Here is a 9,798-nt window from a genome sequence, read left to right as displayed (position 1 = left end):
AATTTATGCATCTGACTCTTTCACCTGCTGGTTGGGTCTTTAAGAGGGCAGTCATGATAGGCCCATTTTTGTGAGCACACCATAGCATCAGTAATAGTGTCAGGCCTTGATGCCTCTTATTGAGCTGGATCCCAATTTGCGCCTGTCACTGGATCTCCTTTTCCTTAGGCTTTTCTCCATTTTTTCCAGTAGTTCTTTCAGACAGAAACAATTCTGGGTTAGAGCTATTGACTGTGGGATGGCAACCCCATCTTTCCACTTGATGACCTGTCTCTCCACTGGAGGAGGACTCTACAAGTTCCCTCTCCCCACTGCAGGGCATTTCATCTAAGGTCCATCCCTTTGAGTCCTGAGAGTCTCTCACCTCCCAGGTCTGTGGTATACTCTAGAGGGTTTTCTAACCTCCTACATATCAAAGATGCCTGTTTCCATTCTTTTTGCTGGTCCTCAGCTCTTCACTCCTTTTCCCCACCCCCACAATACCTGATCATGTTCCTCTCCTCTTCTCCTTGTCTGCTTTCCCACCCAGGACCCCTCTAACCTCTCTGTAGTGATTTTTTTAACCTTCTTAACATTTCTAATTATTTTTATTCATAAGGATAATTGAAATTTATTTTTGATTCATTATCTTATTAGTTCCCGAAGGTACAAGATACAAATATAGAAGGCACATTGGTTTGGTTTTATTTCATTTATTTTATTTTTGAGATAGGCACTTAGTATTTTTTGTATGTCTAGTAAGGTCTAGAATGATTTGGTTCAGCATTCCATGTAGGTGCTATACAGGAATGTGACAAGATACCTGGCTTACATTGTTCTTAAGAAAATAGTCCCAAAAAAATCTCCTATAAACACTATAAAATTAACACTGTCAGCTCTGAGAGATGAAAATATTTCCTGTTCACTTACAAAATTCATTGACAGAAAGTATATTCATTTCTTGAAACAAACTAAACTGCTAATTGTGAGGCAGGATAAAAGAACTGATTAGCCCCATCTCACTGTTCCAGGCCCAGCCCCTTCTCTCTGTTCCCATTGTTCTTGTTTCTGAGCTCTCTGTCTCTGTCTTTGTTCTCAGCTTCCCCTCTATCTGTTCTCTGCCCTACTTTTTCTGACCTAATGACTTTGCTTCTTCTGTCTGTCTGCCTCTATCCCTTCCCCAGTTCCTCACTCTTCTCCCCTCCCCCAATAAATCCATTTTATACCAGGTCTGTTGCATGGTATAATTTCTCAGGGGCACACCTTGCATGAGCCCACCAAAGGTACACCCTTGCCATGTTATATTTCATAACACTAACACATTAAATGCAACTGACAAAATCTATAAATATTATTTTGAGACATGGATTTTTGTATTCTCATAAAGGCATCAAAACATCATTTCATTGTGCTTGGCCTTCAGATAAATGACACCTAACCTTACCTAATGCTTAAGAATGATTCATATATGTCTTCAAACATAAGTAATCAAGAATGCCTTCTATTTTCATGTTCAGCAAACATATAGAAGTTTGATTTTTAGATTCATTCTTTTTTTAGTATTAGTATTTTATTTATTCATGCAGATTCAACATCTTGCAAACTTTGTATGTTTCAGTATGGGGGAACGCCAGGGCCAAGAAGTGGGAGTAGGTGGGTAGGGGAGTAGGGGGAGGGTCTAGGGGGTTTTGGGGATAGCATTTGAAATGTAAATGAAGAAAATACCTAATTTAAAAAAAGAAATAATTCTGATAGGCCTGAATTTATGTGTTACTTGACCTTTCTCCCTTACTGCTTTTAATATTCTATCTTTATTTAGTGCATTTGTTTTTCTGATTATTATGTGTCGGAAGGAATTTCTTTTCTGGTTCAGTCTATTTGGAGTTCTGTAGGCTTCTTGTATGATCATGGGCATCTCTTTCTATAGGTTTGGGAAGTTTTCTTCTATGATTTTGTTGAAGATATTTGCTGGCCCTTTAAGTTGAAAATCTTCGTTCTCATCAACTCCTATTATCTATAGGTTTGGTCTTCTCATTTTGTCCTGTATTTCCTGGGTGTTTTGAGTTAGGATCCTTTTGCATTTTGTATTTTCTTTGATTGTTGTGCCGATGTTCTCTAAGGAATCTTCTGTACCTGAGTTTATCTCTTCCATCTCTTGTATTCTGTTGCTGATGCTCACATCTATGGTTTCAGATTTCTTTCCTAGGGTTTCTATCTCCAACGTTGCCTCACTTTGGGTTTTCTTTATTGTGTCTACCTCCCTTTTTAGGTCTAGTATGGTTTTGTTCATTTCCATCACCTTTTTGGATGTGTTTTCCTGTTTTCTATAAGGACTTCTACCTGTTTGTTTGTGTTTTCCTGTTTTGCTTTAAGGACTTGTAACTCTTTAGCAGTGCTTTGCTGTATTTCTTTAAGTGAGTTATTAAAGTCCTTCTTGATGTCCAATACCATCATCATGAGATACGCTTTTAAATCTGGGTCTAGCTTTTCGGTTGTGTTTTGGTGCCCAGGACCAGGTGGGGTGGGAGTGCTGCGTTCTGATGATGGTGAGTGGTCTTGATTTCTGTTAGTAGGATTCTTTTTTTTTTTTAAATTAGGTATTTTCCTCATTTACATTTTCAATGCTATCCCAAAGTTACCCCATACCCACCACCCCAATCCCCTACCCACCCACTCCCCCTTTTTGGCCCTGGCATTCCCCTGTACAGGGGCATATAAAGTTTGCAAGTCCAATGGGCCTCTCTTTGCAGTAATGCCCGACTAGGCCATCTTTTGATACATATGCAGCTAAAGACAAGAGCTCCCGGGTACTGGTTAGTTCATATTGTTGTTCCATCTATAGGGTTGCAGTTCCCTTTAGCTCCTTGGGTAATTTCTCTAGCTCCTCCATTAGGGGCCATCTGACCCATCCAATAGCTGACTGTGATCATCCACTTCTGTGTTTGCTAGGCCCCATCATAGTCTCACAAGAGAGAGCTATATCTGGGTCCTTTCAGCGAAATCTTGATAGTGTATGCAATGGTGTCAGCATTTGGAAGCTGATTATGGGATGGATCCCTGCATATGGTAATCACTAGATGGTCCATCCTTTCGTCACAGCTCCAAATTTTGTCTCTGTAACTCCTTCTATGGGTGTTTTGTTCCCATTTCTAAGAAAGGGTAAAGTGTCCACACTTTGGTCTTCATTCTTCTTGAATTTCATGCGTATGGCAAGTTTTATATTATATCTTGGGTATCCTAAGTTTCTGGGCTAATATCCACTTATCAGTGAGTACATATTGTGCAAGTTCCTTTGTGATTGGGTTACTTCACTCAGGATGATACCCTCCAGGTCCATCCATTTGCCTAGGAATTTCATAAATTCATTTTTTAAATAGCTGAGTAGTATTTCATTGTGTAAATGTACCACATTTTCTGTATCCATTCCTCTGTTGAGGGGCATCTGGGTTCTTTCCAGCTTCTGGCTATTATAAATAAGGCTGCTATGAACATAGTGGAGCATGTGTTCTTCTTACTGGTTGGGACATCTTCTGGATATATGCCCCGGAGAGGTATTGCGGGATCCTCCTGTAGTACTATGTCCAATTTTCTGAGGAACCGCCAGATTGATTTCCAGAGTGGTTGTACAAGCTTGCAATCCCACCAACAATGGAGGAGTTTTCCCCTTTCTCCACATCCTCGACATATATGCTGTCACCTGAGTTTTTGATCTTAGCCATTCTGACTGGAGTGAAGTGGAATCTCAGTGTTGTTTTGATTTGCATTTCCCGGATGATTAAGGTTGTTGAACATTTTTTCAGTTGCTTCTCTGCCATTCGGTATTCCTCAGGTGAGAATTCTTTGTTCAACTCTGAGCCCCATTTTTAAATGGGGTTATTTGATTTTCTGGAGTCCACCTTCTTTAGTTCTTTATATATATTGGATATTAGTCCCCTATCTGATTTGGGATAGGTAAAGATCCTTTCCCAATCAGTTGGTGGCCTTTTTGTCTTATTGACGGTGTCTTTTGCTTTGCAGAAGCTTTGCAATTTTATGAGGTCCCATTTATCGATTCTTGATCTTACAGCACAAGCCATTGCTGTTCTATTCAGGAATTTTTCCCCTGTACCCATATCTTCAAGGCTTTTCCCTACTTTCTCCTCTATAAGTTTCAGTGTCTCTAGTTTTATGTGGAGTTCCTTAAACCACTTAGATTTGCCCTTAGTACAAGGAGATAGAAATGGATCAATTCGCATTCTTCCACATGAAAACTGCCAGTTGTGCCAGCACCATTTGTTGAAAATGTTGTCTTTTTTCCACTGGATGGTTTTAGCTCCCTTGTCAAAGATCAAGTGACCATAGCTGTGTGGGTTCATTTTTGGGTCTTCAATTCTGTTTTATTGGTCTACTTGTCTGTCACTATACCAGTACCATGCAGTTTTGATCACAATTGCTCTGTAGTACAGTTTTAGGTCAGGCCTGGTGATTCCACCAGAGGTTCTTTTATCCTTGAGTAGCGTTTTATGCTATCCTTGTTTTTTTGTTATTCCAGATGAATTTGCCGATTGCCCTTTCTAATTCGTTGAAGAATTGAGTTGGAATTTTGATGGGGATTGCATTGAATCTGTAGATTGCTTTTGGCAAGATAGCCATTTTTACAATGTTGATCCTGCCAATCCATGAGCATGGGACATCTTTCCATCTTCTGAGATCTTCTTTAATTTCTTTCTTTAGAGACTTGAAGTTCTTATCATACAGATCTTTCACTTCATTAGTTAGAGTCACGCCAAGGTATTTTATATTATTTGTAAGTATTGAGAAGGGTGTTGTTTCCCTAATTTCTTTCTCAGCCTGTTTATCCTTTGTGTACAGAAAGTCCATTGACCTAATTGAGTTAATTTTATATCCAGCTACTTCATTGAAGCTGTTTTTCAGGCTTAGGAGTTCTCTGGTGGAATTTTTAGGGTCACTTATATATACTATCATATCATCTGCAAAAAGTGATATTTTGACTTCTTCCTTTCCTATTTGTATCCCTGTGATCTCCTTTTGTTGTCTAATTGCTCTGGCTAGGACTTCAAGTACAGTGTTGAATAGGTAGGGCGAGAGTGGACAGCCTTTTCTAGTCCATGATTTTAGTGGGATTGCTTCCAGCTTCTCACCATTTACTTTGATTTTGGTTATTGGTTTGCTGTAGATTGCTTTTAACATGTTTAGGTATGGTCCTTGAATTCCTGATCTTTCTAAGACTTTTATCATGAATGGGTGTTGGATTTTGTCAAATGCTTTCTCAGCATCTAAGGAGATGATCATGTGGTTCTTGTCTTTGAGTTTGTTTATATACTGGATTACATTGATGGATTTCCGTATATTAAACCTTCCCTGCTTCCCTGGGTTGAAACCTACTTGGTCAGGATGGATGATTGTTTTGATGTGTTCTTGGATTCGGTTAGCAAGAACTTTATTGAGGATTTTTGCATCGATATTCATAAGGGAAATTGGTCTGAAATACTTTATCTTTGTTGGGTCTTTTTGTGGTTTAGGTATCAGAGTAATTGTGGCTTCATAGAATGAGTTGGTTAGAGTACCTTCCGTTTCTATTTTGTGGAATAGTTTGTGAAGAACTGGAATTAGGTCTTCTTTGAAGGTCTGATAGAAGTCTGCATTAAACCCGTCTGGTCCTGGGCTTTTTTTTGGCTGGGAGACTATTAATAACTGCTTCTATTTCTTTAGGTGATATGGGACTGTTTAGATGGTCAACTTGATCCTGATTCAACTTTGGTACCTGGTATCTGTCCAGAAATTTGTCCATTTCGACCATGTTTTCCAGTTTTGTTGAGTATAGCCTTTTGTAGAAGGATCTGATGGTGTTTTGGATTTCTTCAGGATCTGTTGTTATGTCTCCCTTTTCATTTCTGATTTTGTTAATTAGGATTTTGTCCCTGTGCCCTCTAGCGAGTATATCTAAGGGTTTATCTATCTTGTTGATTTTCTCAAAGAACCAACTCCTCGTTTGGTTAATTCTTTGAATAGTTCTTCTTGTTTCCACTTGGGTGATTTCACCCCTGAGTTTGATTATTTCCTGGCGTCTACTCCTCTTGGGTGAATTTGCTTCCTTTTCTACTAGACCTTTTAGGTGTTTTGTCAAGCTGCTAATGTGTGCTCTCTCTAGTTTCTTTTTGTAGGCACTCAGAGCTATGATTTTTCCTCTTTGGAATGCTTTCATTGTGTCTCACAAGTTTTGGTATGTTGTGGCTTCATTTTCATTACACTCCAAAAAGTCCTTAATTTCTTTCTTTATTCCTTCCTTGACCAAGGTATCATTGAGTGGAACACAAAAGTGCCCCTCCTTGTCTTTTTTTGATGACTTTGGGTTGGAAGTCAATCTTATCAAATATTAGGATGGCTACTCCAGCTTGTTTCTTCATACCATTTTCTTGGAAAATTGTTTTCCAGCCTTTCAATTTGAGGTAGTGTTTATCTTTTTCTCTGAGATGAGTTTCCTGTAAGCAGCAAAATGTTGGGTCTTGTTTGTGTAGCCAGTTTGTTAGTCTATGTCATTTTATTGGGGAGTTGAGACCATTGATATTAAGAGATATTAAGGAAAAGTATTTGTTGCTTCCTGTTATTTTTGTTGTTAAAGTTGGCATTCTGTTCTTGTGGCTGTCTTCTTTTAGTTTTGTTGAGGGATTATCTTCTTGTTTTTTCTAGGGCGTGGTTCCCATACTTGTATCATGAGATATGCTTTTAAATCTGGGTCTAGCTTTTCTGTTGGGTTGGAGTGCCCAGGACTAGGTGGGGTGGGAGTTCTGCGTTCTGATGATGGTGAGTGGTCTTGATTTCTGTTAGTAGGATTCTTACGTTTGCCTTTCGCCATCTGGTAACCTCTGAGGCTAGCTGTGATAGTTGTCTCTGGTTAGAGCTTGTTCCTCAGGTGACTCTGTTAGCCTCTATCAGCAGACATGGAAGGCTAGTTCTCTCCTTAGTTTCAGTGGTTAGAGTATTATCTGCAGGCTAGCTCTCTTCTTGCAGGGAAGGTGCCCAGGTATCAGGTGTTCGAACCTGCCTCCTGACAGAAGTTGTGTTATACTCACCAAAGGTCTTAAGATCCCATGGAGGGTCCTGTGCGGACCTTGGGGATCTCCAGAAAAACTGCGCCCAAAGAACTTCGGTGCTGGTATGGACTGGAAGGGAATTGTGACCCTGATCAGGCTGGTATATCTGCTTCCCTAATTAAGGCAGTCTCAGGTCCTCCGTGATTGGATTGGAGTAGATGGTGTGTTCCACTCACCAGAGGTCTTAAGATCCCATAGGGGATCCTGTGGGGGTCCCTGCAGGTGTCCGGAGACTCTGTGGGCAAGGAACCCCGGTGCTGGAGTGGACCAGCAAGGCCACCAGTAGCTTTCTTGAAACATATAACCTACGTTGCTTCTGGAGGTATTGTTAATGCTAAGGCTCCCTGAGACCATCAGAATAATGTGAAGTTCAAGTTCAATAATGTTGCCTATTTTCATGTTGAATTACATATTCTGGTATGTGCAATGTTGAAAACATATCAATTGTGGTACCAGACACCGGTATATGTCCATGTTACTTCAGGCCTCAAGCATTCTTGATGCCAATTGGGACAATATTGATATGATGGTGTCCGACAGTCAATGGAATTATTACAGATGGATGTTATCCATTTTTCTGCTCAATTTGTGTGAAGAATCTTACCATCTATAATAATTTTGATGTCACTATGGATCCTGCCTCTTGAATTACCTTGATGTCCCTTATTCTTCTTGGCAACAGACTTTACTTTGTATGCCAGATGCCTGGTGTCATAGGCATCCAGGTTAGGGGTGAATCTTACTCCCACTTTAGACTAATTAATGACACCAGAGACCCCAAAGCAAAGTGAAGCTTGCTCTTACTTTGGACTAATTAATGACATCAGAGATCCCAAAGGCCATATAGTCATTCATCCATGATGTCACTGGTAACCATGTTGAGATTTATAGTCAGAGTTTGTAGCAGGCATGGTGTTTCAACAAGTGTTACCTTTGAAGGGGTCCATGACACCTGAGATGCCCCAATCATAAATATCTATTGTGAACATCATTGTCAGTACTGCTGCCTAAGTTTATAATGACAAAAGAGTTGTGTACTGTTATTGAAGTTCCCTTTGATGTCAGTGATCACATCTGAATGCTGAAGCTATGCTGATATCATTGCTGTTTGCTGTGATAAGCATGCATAATGGTATCTATTACATGAATTTCCTATTATTAATGGAGACCCTGGTAATGGTTATGAGCAGTGTTGTTTCTGGAGAAACTGCTGAATTCCAAGGTAAATGCTGATACACAATGCCATATTGAGGTAAGTGTTGTTATCTGACACTGGATAGAAAATTGATGTCTGAGATCCTACCCACCACAGGAAGTTCTGTTGATGTCCCTGATGCATTCATGTAGCTCCTGTTGTGAAACATGTATGGTATTTTCATTATTATGATTCTACCTGTAAAAAAAAAAGAAAACTATGTTGATGCCAGTGATGTATGCTGTGATCAGCAATTTTGATGGAGTCCAAGTTTGATTTTATTCCTATTGCTAATGGAAACCCTAGTGGTGGCTATGATCTGTGCTACTGCTTGAAAATATAATGAACCTCAAGGTCCACAATAATGCCCAAGTTTATTTTGAGGGAAGTATTCTTATCTGGTTCTGGAGATCAGATTAAAATCTGGAAACCTACCTGCAACAGGATCATCAGTTGGTATTTCTCATGTATATGTGTAGTTCACAATATCTAACATGTGATAAATATTGATACTTGTGATCATGCTGGAAACCTGAAGCTATTTTGAAGTCAGTGATGCAGCTATGACCAGCAATCATGATGGGGTCTTTTATTCCTGTTGCTAATTGAGACCCTGGTGATGGCTATGATCTGTGTTGTTTCTTGAGAACCTGATGAATTCAAAGGCCCATAGTGAAATGATAGGTTATATTGAGGTAAGTGTTCTCAGTAATGGAGATCAGATTGATATCTAAGATCCTAACAGCCACTACAAATTCTGATGATGTCACTGATACATGAATACATTGCATGATGTTGACTAAGTAATGTGCAAGATCCTTACTGCCACCTGAAATAATGTGGATATCAGTGATTTATCCTGCAACTAAATGAGGCAATTATGACAATGATTTATTCTGCTCTGTGATTTGAGGTTGATATCATTAATATATAACTGTCTACACACCCCATGGGATTGCCCTAGGTCCATGCTACCATTTGCAACCTGGTTGCCAGTGATCCCTGCTGTCCCTGGTTACCATGTTAATATCACTATTACATAGTTCCTGTAGAAACTATGGTGATATCAATCATCCATTCTGCCTCAAGTAGCCATGTTTAAACCCAAAGTCCATGATGCTTCTTGGATTATTGTTAATGTCAAGGATCCCTGAGGCTAGCAGAGACTTAGGTGAAATTTTAGATAAATTCTGCTGTGTCACATCATGTTGAATTACATGTTCAGAGATATATTATGTGGAGGTCACATATAGTGTGGCAATGGACACTGTTGCTTGTTACATATACTTCAAGCATCCAGCAGCCATGGCAGTGATACCTTCTGCCTTATGGGACCACATTAATATCACTGTCTCCTACTGCCAATGGAATCATTGTTGATGTCTGTTATCAATGCTTCTGTCAAATTTATGTCAAGTATCCTGCTACCTGTAAACATTTTGATATCATGATTCAAAGTGCCACTAGGGGAGTTTCTTTACATGTTAATATCTACATTTGAAACTCTCTTGATATCCCTGGAAACTGATA

The sequence above is a fragment of the Mus musculus genome, chromosome X (assembly GCF_000001635.26).
Source record: "Mus musculus strain C57BL/6J chromosome X, GRCm38.p6 C57BL/6J".
Classification (NCBI taxonomy): domain Eukaryota; kingdom Metazoa; phylum Chordata; class Mammalia; order Rodentia; family Muridae; genus Mus; species Mus musculus.
This window is presented reverse-complemented; position numbering follows the sequence as displayed.